This window comes from Anabrus simplex, chromosome 4 (genome assembly GCF_040414725.1).
Source record: "Anabrus simplex isolate iqAnaSimp1 chromosome 4, ASM4041472v1, whole genome shotgun sequence".
Classification (NCBI taxonomy): domain Eukaryota; kingdom Metazoa; phylum Arthropoda; class Insecta; order Orthoptera; family Tettigoniidae; genus Anabrus; species Anabrus simplex.
In genome coordinates, this window is record NC_090268.1 from 451,702,981 (window position 1) to 451,715,534 (window position 12,554).

At 40.2% G+C, this 12,554-nt stretch overlaps 1 protein-coding gene across 2 annotated transcripts in view; it reads right to left on the reverse strand.

Moving 5' to 3' along the window:
* The window catches only part of LOC137500601 (vanin-like protein 1), a 125,697-nt gene extending 124,070 nt beyond the window's left edge, over positions 1–1,627 (reverse strand). For both annotated transcript variants that reach the window (XM_068227547.1, XM_068227546.1), the window contains exon 1: positions 1,523–1,627. The gene's annotated coding sequence lies outside the window, so the exon portion shown is untranslated. The remainder of the gene's footprint in view (positions 1–1,522) is intronic.
* Positions 1,628–12,554: the final 10,927 nt, after the last annotated feature.

A 12,554-nucleotide genomic window follows, 5' to 3' on the forward strand; every position in this document is an offset into this window, starting at 1 on the left:
CTTGCTGTTTCCGCATACCTACCGGAGGGGAAGGTCAGAATTTTTAACTATGTAACCGTTTTAATGTAAAGCTCTTGTTTTTCAAGTAGGGTCCGTTGACCTCGATGTTAGGCCCCTTTAATAACAAGCATCGTCATCATCATCTTATTTTTCATGTAAAATTTCATAAAGTCTTTAACTGTAAATCGGGGATAGAGAGTGAGTTACCCTCTCGAGTTCCCCTTCATCTTGGTTTGAGGTGACTACAATTTCGTAAATGTCTTCTTCCTGTAATGTATTAAATTTATTTTCATGCAAGTCACCTCAGTAGCTTGGGACTAGCCCCTGTTTCATTGGGCCCAGAGCCTGTTAGGGTGTTAATATTTCATTACCTAGGAGCGCAAGTGTAGGCCTCCATTCAGTTTGTGTTCGGGCCATTTATTTAACCTATTCTTTTTCCGCAAAGGCCCATTGGGTTGGGGACTAGATACCCCTGTGTAAAACTGTTTCCATTTGTAATTCGTGCCTTGGGAGGCCGGAGAATGGGCTGTAAAAATCGAGAGCCTGTAAGCTCTTTTCAAAGTTTTGTAATAGTGAAGGGTGCCTCTAGAAGGCTAGACATTGTGATTTTGGGAGCAAGTGCTCTTGAGTTAGGGGATTTCTGCCCTTTACTAAATTATTCTTCATTTTGTAAATTTTGTAAACTTGAGCTTGTAGCTCAGAAATTGTAAATCGAAGACTTGAAGCCCAAAATTGTTAAATGCCCTATTCTGGGATTCTCTATTTTCAATCCACAAATTTGTTATTGATCACTCAGTGAAGAAAATTGTTAAGTTGGAAGTTCTAAAAGAAATGTAACCTTTAGTTATACTTTTAATTCAATTTTGATATTGTAGTTGGACCCATTCACCGCAGCACCTTCTTTCACCTCTTTCCGCTCCACGGATATCTGCGTAACAATAACAATAATTTTATTAGCTTTACGTAGCACTAACTACTTTTACTGCTTTTGGAGACGCTGATGTGCCAGAATTTAGTCCCGCTGGAATTCTTTCATGTTCCATTAAATCTATCGAAACGAGGATGACGTATTTAGGCACCTTCAAATACGACCGGAATCAGCCAGGACCAAAACCTGCGACACTCTCTTGTCGGCACTGCCATCAGCTTGACAGCGCATCTCCTCAAAGTACTAATACATTTCTTCAACTCCCGGAAAAGTGATTACGTGGTCCTTGAATGAGCACGAGGTCACAGATTTCTTTAAGATTCCCTTTATGAAGTTGTTACGACAACACGTTGACTAATTATATATCTATATTCTTTATTTTAATTAGAGAAGAAGTCTCGGCAATTCTGCCCCTTGGCTGATAAATTAAACATGACAACAAGATCTTCGTTTCCAGTGACGGATAAAACCAAATTTGGCAACAGCAAAGGGCGCTCATTTTAATTCCGCCGGGGAAACCCGACGACCCTTTAATTATAATAAAGGCAAAGACAATAATAACACGAAAGAAACAAAGAACAGAACTCTACTCACAGCCTTAGACAAGCATCCAGCACACAGCAGGTCTTGAACTGCTCAATAGCAGATGTTTACACCTCCCAAACAAAAAGATAAGAAGGAAAGCAAAGGTCGGAGATTGAACGACTGAGGCAACATCTGAAAGAGCCGATAACGGATGATAACTCATGATATTTTCTGGCTGATAAATATCTTAACTGCAAGATTAATGTGTTACGTGAATATTGTTCTCTATCCGATGGACCGCAGATAACGTGTCATCAACTTCCCGTACTTCACATATACCGTTAGTGTAGGTAGTCCACATCCTATGACGAGAATACTGTGTCAGAGTGGACTAATCAAGGACGTGTAAGTTTCTTCATTTTCTTTTTCGGCTTAATAAAATCATTTTCAAATCCCTCTGATTATTTAACCCGTTTGCCATCCAGCGTTGTTTTTTCCTAGGGCTCAGCGAGAGATCCCTTCTTCTCCTCCTCATGGACACATTTGGTCGTAAGGAGGACCAGTACCTCGAACACGCATCTCGTGCGGGATGGTAAGGAAGAGGGCCTTTGCCTGGAGAAAAAGTCGAAAACCACGGAAAACCATTTCAAGCATGGGTGAGGTAAGAATCAAACCCCTCTACTCAAATGAACTCCAGTCCTCGTACGAGTTTTCAAATTTTGTATATGAGCCAGGAGTCGCTACAGTATTCTAGATGAAGCTGTGTACTGTAATAACATAGGTATTTAAAACTTCAATTTTAGGCTCAGCATTGATATGGAATATCTCTGTTATCACAGTCTGTGCGATAAAAATATAAAAGACGTAGATGATCAGAAATTTAATTCAATATAACTTTATTCATCGATAGGACCACTAATAACATAAACTTTAGACATGATACTGTGTAGGCTTTTGAACTTATGCCGTGTCAAGAAAATAAGGTGAAAATCTTTACGTTTCGCAGAGAACTGTGCTCTGAGTCATCAGAAGAAAATCCCGAATGTCCACATGAAAGGCTTCTTAAACAATGAAATTTTGAAATTTAGAAAGTTATAATAGAAGTGGAAATGGTACGTTCATTCATCACCAGATGGCTCCCAGGACGTGGCAACGCTAGCGTTCGAAGCGGAAGCTCATCGAACCATCAGAATCAGTCTAAGAGGGTCACATAACGTGTGTACGTAAGACATGACATTGACACAAGCCTGGAATGAAACATCTGGCGACGAGGAACGTACGAATTTGGAAAACACCGAGAAGAAATAACAATAGTGAAGGGACCGGGAAGGGAACTACCTACGTAAATTCTTAATGGCTGGCAACCAGGTATTACTTAATTGATAGCCGGTGTCCCTGTTGAAATTGTTAGGATTTCTACGTATTTCCACAGCTTCCCGTATAATCCCGGACCTGTAGTGTCTAGTGTGGGTACGAGTTCGAGCATCTTGGAACATGACTTCGCGTGCTCAGCTATTGCTGGCTGAGACGTATATTATGTTCATGTTCCTTGATACGGGTACCATTGGACCGGCATCTTTGTCCGATGTATACTTTACCGCAAGTACAGGGAATTTCGTACACCCCAGGATGTAAAAGGGGGGACAATTTGTCCTTGGTTTTACTCAAACTGTAAGCAATTTTAGTGGCGGCGACAAACACGGTATTTATATTGTGTTTGCGGAGGACCTTGGCAATTCAATCTGTGGTGTTGTGAATGTAAGGCAAGTGGGCAGTTCTCTTCACTTCTCCCTTCTGTGAGCTTTGATTCGTCGTTTCTCAGGGATGAAGGGCTCTAGGAATCTGCAAATCGCTTCCACTTCTATTATAACGTTCTAAATTTCAAAAAAGTCATTGTTTAAGAAGCCCTTCTCGTGGACAGTCGAGATTTTCTTCTGATGACTCAGAGTACAGTTCTCTGCGAAACGTAATGAATTTCACCTTATTTTCTTGACACGGCATAAGCTCAAAAGCCTATATCATGTCTATAAGTACTGGCTGTGAAAGTATCAATGGCAAATGGATTTTTGAGAATCGAGTGTTATGCCTTCATTCGCCGACTTTACGTACATTTTTTCATTAAATTCTCTTCAGCCATTTTTTCGTGGTGCGCGTAGTTACAGACAAAACTCTTATAGATGTCACACTGCTGGAGATGAAACTACTAAATGCGGCGTAATGCCTGGCTTATATTTTTACAATTTGATTTACGTCGCACCGACACAGATAGATTTCATGGCTACGATGGGATAAGAAAAGGCTAGGGGTGGGAAAGAAGCGGCCCTACTCTTATTTCAGATACTAACCGAGCATTTTCCTGGTCTGAAAATAGGAAACCACGGAAAGGCATCTTCAGGGCTGCCGACAGTCCCGTGACCCGAAGCCGCGTGGCCAACTTATCCGGTGGTTGGTTTGCAACTAGCGCCCGGATGTATAGGCAGTGTTAGTTTAGCTATCAAAATAATTTGTCGAGTAGGAGGCACCGTCTTGCCCGCTCTTCTGAAATGTAACAAGAATAGCATAATTTTCAGGAGTACCAAGAGGCGCGGCTCGTGAGGTTTATGCAGATCTCACGGCAAAACTGTTGCGCGGGCTAGTGTAGGGAATTTGCAATCTGACCTTTTAATGGCTAAATACCCAGACTCTATTTTCAACCAAAACGAATCCCGAACAACGCATGTGCGAATTTTCAAATAAACTGACGTGTCCCGTGGCTCGGATTGATAGACGACACAACGTGCTTACTTTACACAATGTCGTTACATTCCAGCATTGCAGGAAAATACATTAAATGCAATTAATTTAATGTGTAGAGCTGACGACAATCCAAGTGGTCCGTCTCTAAACCCTTCGAGTGCCTTCACTACTATTCGGAGAAGGTCTTACGTGGACTGCATTTAGAGCTATCTCCCATGTGGCAGATTCCCTATCCATTGTTTACGTAGGTTTTCTTTTAACATTTTCAAACCGGGCGAGTTGGCTGTGCGGTTAGGGGCGTGCAGCTATGAGCTCGCATCCGTGAGATATTGGGGTCGAACCCCACTGTCGGTGGTTTTCCGTTGTTTCCCAATTTCACACCAGGCAAAAGCTGGGGCTGTACTTTAATGAAGGCCACGGCCGTTTCGTTCCCATTTCTAGGCCTTTCTTGTCCCATCGTCGCCATAAGACCTATCTGTGTTGGTGCGACGTAAAGAAAATAGAAAAAAAAAACATTTTCAAAGAACAGGGAAATTTATTGAGCATTTTCCTTGACCCCTGACTCCTCGTCCTAGAAATGATTATTTGCTCCAATCTGTCCTCTTGAATTCATACTTTACCTTCATATTATGATCTTTCCTACTTTTAAAAGCTAAACTCCAGCTTATTCTTCATTCCACGCGAGCTCTCCACGGACAGCACGAAACATACCACATAGTCGAGCATCTCGTCCCCTTACTCCCAAGTCTTCCCAGGCCAAGGTTTGCACCTGGAACAAATCGTGCTGCTAACTGCGGTCTTACCAGATCCTTACTACAACCCCTAAATGCTCCCATAAGCATGTGAACCTTTCTTTATTACTTCTTTAATATGATTACCCCAATGAAGATCATTCCTGACATTAACACCTTACATTATTCCCCAGAGCCATCAACTCAGTATTTAAAACTGAGAGGAGTTTTCCTCTTAGTGAAGCTTACAACTTGACTTTTCATCGCATTCACCATCACACCATTGTCTGGGTCCCCTCCAGTCGCTCAGGGAAACTTTTCCTTTCTTTCAGTATTTGCTTTATGTCGTTCCGACACACAGAGGTCCTCAGGACTGCCGACAGTGGTTTCTACTACCTCAGAGCTGCGCGCCCCTAACGGGACGGCCAACTCCTCCAGTAGTCAGGGAACCTACCAGTCTCCCTGGATAGATGTCCAGCCAACCAGCAAATGAACTTCTCCATACTCTGCAGACATCACTCTGACTCAGCCAAACACTTGCCGCCATGCTCCATGCAGGAATGCGTTTGTTTATCTCAGTTCTACACGCGCTGTCTATACACCAATGAGCTTGTCAATGACGTAATTTAACTGACCGACAGAACAAAGGCATCTTATTGGACAGATTTAGTACGTGATCTAGGTTCAGCGTCGCTATGTATCTCAGACATTTGCCTGCAGTGCAGACAGAAAACATGTTTGGAGCCCCAGCATACGTACCGTCTAAAATCGTAGTATGGAGAATCACTTTAAGCACTTTATAATGCAATATTATCAGGGAAATACCCGCTCTTATTCTTTGAATCTTAATAAAGCCTTTTGGTTTAGGTCCAACAAACTTTAGGGTGCCTGCTCGTTAATTTGTAAGTTACACTACCAGATGGCAGAGGAGCGAGAGATCTATTGCTGTATGCGTGGCATGGAATGTCGTCAAAATCGCAACTACATCCGCCAGTTTTGAACCCTCGATCTGGATATATGAAGATCTACTAATAATTCCATCCTTGCTTTACCTACGCATCAAATTGCCGTTTACGACGATTCATTGACAGTAATTGCCTTCCGTGAGGAGAACCTCCTTTCCGAAGGCACCAGAAAGTTAAGCGCTATTCGCACTTTCAAGGAAGCACTTTGGAGACATTTTATGCACCAATAAGGAACATCAGTAAACTTGATGCTGCTACTCACCACCATTCTATTGTCAAGATAGAAGATTAGTTTAAAACTGTTACGGGGATATCCGTGGAATGCAGAGGTGAAAGAAGGTGCGGGCTGGAATGGGTCTATCCACAAAGCCGAGATATGAATTAAAATATCATTAAAGGTTATATTTTCGAAAATAGCAAAACTTAACAATTTTTACATAGAATTTGAAAATGTAACAAATAACAACAAGTCAACAAATAACCCACACTCAGGTCCAAGACCAGGAAAAGCCAAGATTCAGAGACAATTTAACAAGCTGGGCTTCAAGCCCCAAGTTTTACGATTCCTGAGCTCTCAGCTCACAACCACATATTACCAAAGGGCAGAAATCCCCTAATTACATGGAGCACTTGCTCCCATCTAGCAATGTCAAGCCTTCTAGAGGCACATTTCCAATACAGAAAAGAGCTGACCCGCTCTCAGTTTTCCAAGCCTATTAAAGGCATACCATACTTTACAATCACTTGCCATCAAGGCACAAATTACACCACTGAAACGGGGGTACCTTGTACCCAATCTACTGGGCCTTGGCAGAAAAAGAACAGTTTAAGTTAATGGCCCGCAATACCAAAGGACTTGCACTCCTACACACACAATTTAAAACCTAAAAGGCATTAGGCCGATGAAACAGGGGCTATTCCCAAGCTATGGAGGTGACTCGTATACAGAATAAATTTAACACATTAAGGAAGAGTAGAAAAACGGTTACGAAAACGTAGTCACCTCAAATCAAAATGAAGGGGAGCTCGATAGGGTAAAGCACTCTCTATCCCCGATTTACAGTTAAAAATATATGAAGTTTTTACAGAATTTTACATGGTAAAGATTTCGGACCTTCTCCGCGGATTAAACTGCGGAGCTAGCAAGAAATAAAGATGTTAAGCGGTCATTATCTTACTCAAGAACTGCTGCCTGAAGAAAGAGGCGCTTCCCGCCTCCTGCTACACGTCCATACACTAAGTTAAATGTTGATGATGTGGCCGAGAGACAAGAAAATCAGCAGTTTTTATACCCTCGGGGAAGATTCGAGACCTTTTATGAATAATTAAGACACACACACAGGCGTTTATTGGCTACAGTACACACTTACACACAAAATCGAAGAAGAAAGACACGATTGGTCAAAAATTAATTACAGAAATAATTGACTGGCTAACTTCAAAACTGGCGGAAAGAAAAGATTAATATTGCCAACTCACAAATGAAAGAACGAAATTTAGTAATGAGAAAACTTATGAATACAAAATTTCTTCAAAAAAGTTCCTTCACTTCGCACCAGGGTGCATGATCATAGTTTTTTAGTAGAGACATCTATATGACAATGTCCAAACTTCTTGATAAATAGTAAACAAAAACACGACGAAATTAACAGAGTGACATCTTCAGAGCAAAAGTTCAAGTAGATCCAGTTTTAAGTTCACAGTTTCTCCTGTAAAGGAGTACTTTAAGGCGGAAAGGTCAAATGTGCGTCGTAGAGGTGAACCAGCCGGTACAAAAACTATTAAGCGTTTTTTTAAATGTTGCTAAAGTTTATGCACTACCCCGTTTTTAACATGTAGGATATTAGTTTTAAGATTTTTTATACATCTACAAATTATTTCAATTAATATAACTTCATCTCTCATCCCCTTATATTATTAAGTTAATTTGTATTTAATCTAATTATCGTTAAGTAGTACAGTGTAATATATGTATATTTCTGTACCTGGTTAGATGGAACACAATTCCTGAAAGCCTTAATTTTGTCAGGTAAAATACAACTTTACCAAGTACCACTGACCACGGAGGAGTTTGAATATATATTGTTACGGAGATATCCGTGGAGCAGAAAGAGGTGAAAGAAGGTGCGGTTGTTGGATGGGTCTAACTACTATATCAAAATTAATTTAAACTTCAACAAACGTTATATTTCTCTTTAAATCACAAACTTAACACATTTTTAACTACGTGAAATTAACAAAATCTCAGGTAAAATGCCAATTTTGCTACAAGGGTGGAACACCCCCGAATAGGTAATTTAACAATTTTGGGATTCAATCCCCTAGTTCACACAATTACAATTTCAAAGTGGTATTATTTAGAGCAAGGATAGAAATCTCCCGAATTCAAGAGCACTTTGCTCCCAAAAATTACAGCCTTCCAGAGGCACTCCTCAATATTACAGAAATTTAGGAAAGAGCTTACATGGTCTCCAACATTACACAAAACTTTACAATCTCTGTCCTCTCTAGGCGCAGTGTCAGTACACAGGGGTATCAATTACCCAACCTACTGGGCCTTTGTGGAAAAAGAACTAGTTAAATAAATGGTCCGAACACAAACTGAACGGAGGCTTACACTTGCGCCTCTAGATAATGAAGTATTAAAACCCTACAGGGCTCTCGGTCCGATGATACAGGGGCTAATCCCAAGCTACTGAGGTGACCCGAATGAAAGTTAATTTAATACATTGCAGGAAAGAAAAACAGAACTAAATCGTAGTCACCCCAAACCAAGTTGAAGGGGAACTCCAGAGGGTAACGCACTCTCTATCCCCGATTTACAGTTTTAAGAATTTAGGAAATTTTACATTAGCCGAAAGACGGTTTACATTTTAGAAAACAGGTTACATAGTTGGAATTTACGACCTTCCCCTCGTGTAAGTCTGCGGAGATAGCTACCGAAACATAAGTCTGGTGGACATTACCTTGGCTGCTGGACTGCTAGACGAAGAATGAGACTCCTCCCCTCCTGTCTTAACGCGCGCACACACACACACACAGAAAGACGACGATCAATGAGACAAGGTAGCCAGAGCAGCCGCAGTTTATACACCCAAAGGAAAGGCTCGAGAGGATTGTGGAGTAATCCAGACACACCCTCTCAATTGTATTGGCAAATTCAAACGTTACACCCAAAGAACGAAAAAGAAGCCTGTGATAGGCTGAAAAATAATTGAAAAACATTCCCATTGGCCAGATTCAAAACTGGCGGAATGAGAAAGAAGTGTTTCACACTTTGAAATATGTAAGAAAAACAAATGAAAGTTGATTTACTAGAGGAAAACCATGAACACAAAATTTCTTTCAATAACGGCTCCTTTTACCTTGCACCACAGTGCATGACCAGTAGTGACCTCTATGGAGCAATGTCCAAACTTCTTGAAGTAAACAAACACAAAGCAAATAAATCCAGTCAGTTTAGGCAACTTCACAACAACACAATTACTCCATACTCCAGTAGTGACATCTTCTGACTAAAGTCCCAACTCCTTGTAATAGCAGTTTCACATGTTGTTGGATAGATAGAGTTCATTAAGGCTCTTCTTTTGAAGGCGCGGAGTTGAGGTGTATCTCTCGGTACTTATATGATCACTAGACTTCTTATGTTTAGGCAGTAACGGAACAGAAGGCATTAACAACTGTTGTGCTACATCCCAGAAGAACGCGCTAAACGAAACTTTCTAATAAGCAAATCATTTTGCGTTCTAACCTAAAAGTTAGGGAGATAAGGTTGTTTTGGACTTGGATGTAACATTTCAAGGCATTCACTGCAATTTCCTTTCTGAGGTTAAATAATTTGTAAAACTGGACGAGAAAGAGAGGAATGGTTTCGCCAGCGCAAACCAAACTTTGATATAATCGAAGTGTTCTTGTTGATAGAATGTTGTTTTCTATCCTCATGTACCTCACTGGGTTTTCCTTCGAATGTCTCCAATCTGATCATCGGATCTATTATAAAGCCTTTCACTGGTCTTGAAGGCGATCGCGTCAATTCGATGGCTGCTGCCTGTAACGGAGAAACGGTATGTCCACCCCTTAGTCTTAGTTATGTGCTTCGTTTTGACGGGTGGATGCCCTTTTTATTTCTTTTTATTTCTCTACTATAATACCCATGTCTAATACCTTAACACCTGTCTTCACACTCCTATCTCAGACCAGAGGCTACCACCACGAAACAACTAAACGATAGGTTTATAAAAATACGAGTACCTGGCTAATTATTAAGATATTTAAACTGATTATTAACCATTCCTTTAAATACAAATCGTAAATAAGATGAGAGTGTTAAATTAAATATATTTTCATAAAACAGCACAAGAAATTTAAGAATGTGTGGCTGTATCAAGTACAATACAATGATAATAAAGTTTGACTTAAAGTTTCACAAAACACTAGATTTTAGCTTCAGTATCAAAGGATAAACAATTTAGGTGTTAACTCAGACATGGGTGTCCCGGTCCAAGTGTGACTCCATACTTCAATTTTCCTTTATTGTGAAGGCTACTCGCGTATCCCATCGTCGCCATAAAGACCTATCTGTGTTGTTAAAAAACCTTTATACATTTATGATCTGTGGTTTTTTATATTTGTTATTTAGTATGAAATATTTTGTGTAGTGTCTTGGATCATCTATTTCATGCTATATTATTGTGATATTCCTCTTAATTCTTATGTTTATAATTGTCAATAACACTGGAATTTAAAAATATCATGAAATCATACTATTTACTTAATATTATTATGTAATAAAAAGTATTGATATTAATAGTCTCTGCAACACGAACTCCATTTCAATCGATAAGAATATCTCTCTATGACATTGGAAAGCTATGTTAGTGTGATCAGAGCTCGACTGCCGTTAATGCTCTTCGTCTGAGGTATTTAGTTCAATGCTAGGCAAATACCGCGATAACTTCATAAACTCTGTATAATCTCGAAGAGACTTTCATGTGTTGGTTCGGTCAAAGAGCATGTGACATGGGGGTTAAAGTGCTAGTGACCCCTCAAAACAAAGCAGACACTCCGAACTGACCTGCAGGCAAGTTAGAGATCATACAGGTAAGGGGATTTCACATACAAATCAGGTGGCTTCATTTTGGAATTCTCTCAAAAAGTAATCGTCAGATAGTAATACTACCGCAGAGCAGAGGAGGGAATGAAGCGTCAGGGGTGGTTTTCTGGATAATTAACAACGAAAATTTACATATAGCCAGCAAAATCACATTTGAAGTTTTCTTCTTTTCTTTCATTGCATTTAAAAAGTTACAAGAATTGCAGGTTCCTTCAATAATTCACGGAAAGTCGAGACGCTCTAGAATTTACGGATATTTTGAACATCAGGAGCTCGAAGACTCAAAACATTTACAACGGTGTGGTGAACTAAATACAACTCGTTTGAGTAGCTCAGTCAAAATGTTTGAGCGGCCGGTCTTCAGAAACTAGCAAAAGGGGATGTAACTTCTTCTACAGTCAAAAAGAGAAGCCTTAGCTTCCGGAAGATTTACAATGTACAGTGTTTCTAAACCGGAGTACAATGTGCCCATTTCTGTCGATCATCATTGTACTGGGCGGTACACCTCCACTCCGCTAATTTAAAATGTGCGCCAGTTGAAACTCCTCTGCTGGAGGAAGTCTGAACTTTATCTACGCTATTAATTCTCTACTTTCTCAGAAGATGTCACCACGTGGAAAATTTTGAGTTTTTGAACTGTGTCATTTTTGATGTGGTTTTGTTTCGCTTGAAGTAAGAAGTGTGAACTTTCTCTTCTAGAGGACACTACTGAAGATCAACAATAGTGCAACCTAGTGCGGAGTCAAAGAACTATTTTGTTGGAGAAATTTTTATTTCAAATGTTTGTTCTTTGCTAAAAATTTTTCAGTCTTTGGTTAAGTTGGCAATATTAACCCCTTCTTTCCCCTTGTTTTAAATCTAGCCTATCCCGAATTTCTTGAATTAATTTTCCACCAATTATGTGTTTCTTCTTAGTATTGTGTAGGTGGTTTATTGATCTACCAATAAAATCATCGCGGGAAGGTGTTTTCATTCCCCTAACGCCTAGAACCTTCTGCGAGAGTATTTAAACTGCTGATTTTAGGGTCTCCGGGCCACTTCTGTTCCATCTTTCAGTGTATAAAGTACATAGCAGGAGGCGGGAAGCGCCTCTTTCTTCGGCAGCGGTCATCAATAAGGTAATGGCCGATTAATAAATTCTTTCTTTGCTAGCTCAGCAGTTTAACTCTCGGGGCGGGTGCGAAGCGTTCCTCCATGTAACCTTTTCCTAAAATGTAACGATCTTTTCTTCTATTCTCTTTTAAGATGCATATTGGGATAGAGAGTGCTAACCCTCTCGAGCTCCCACTCACATTGTCTTGAGGTGAACTTATTTTCTCAACCTATTCTTCGTTAATGTAAAACAAATTGTTCTTTCCTAAAGTCACCTCGGTAGTATGGGATTAGCCCTTGCATTAGTGGCCTAGAGCCAGATTAGGTTTTTAAAAAACAGGTGTATTAGGAGTGCAAGGTCGCCTCCTCTCAAATTGTTATTTTAGAGGTCATGTAATTGCCCATTTTTATTTAATAGACCTCAGTAGGTTGGGTATCTTACCCCTGTGTCTATGTCCAGGGAG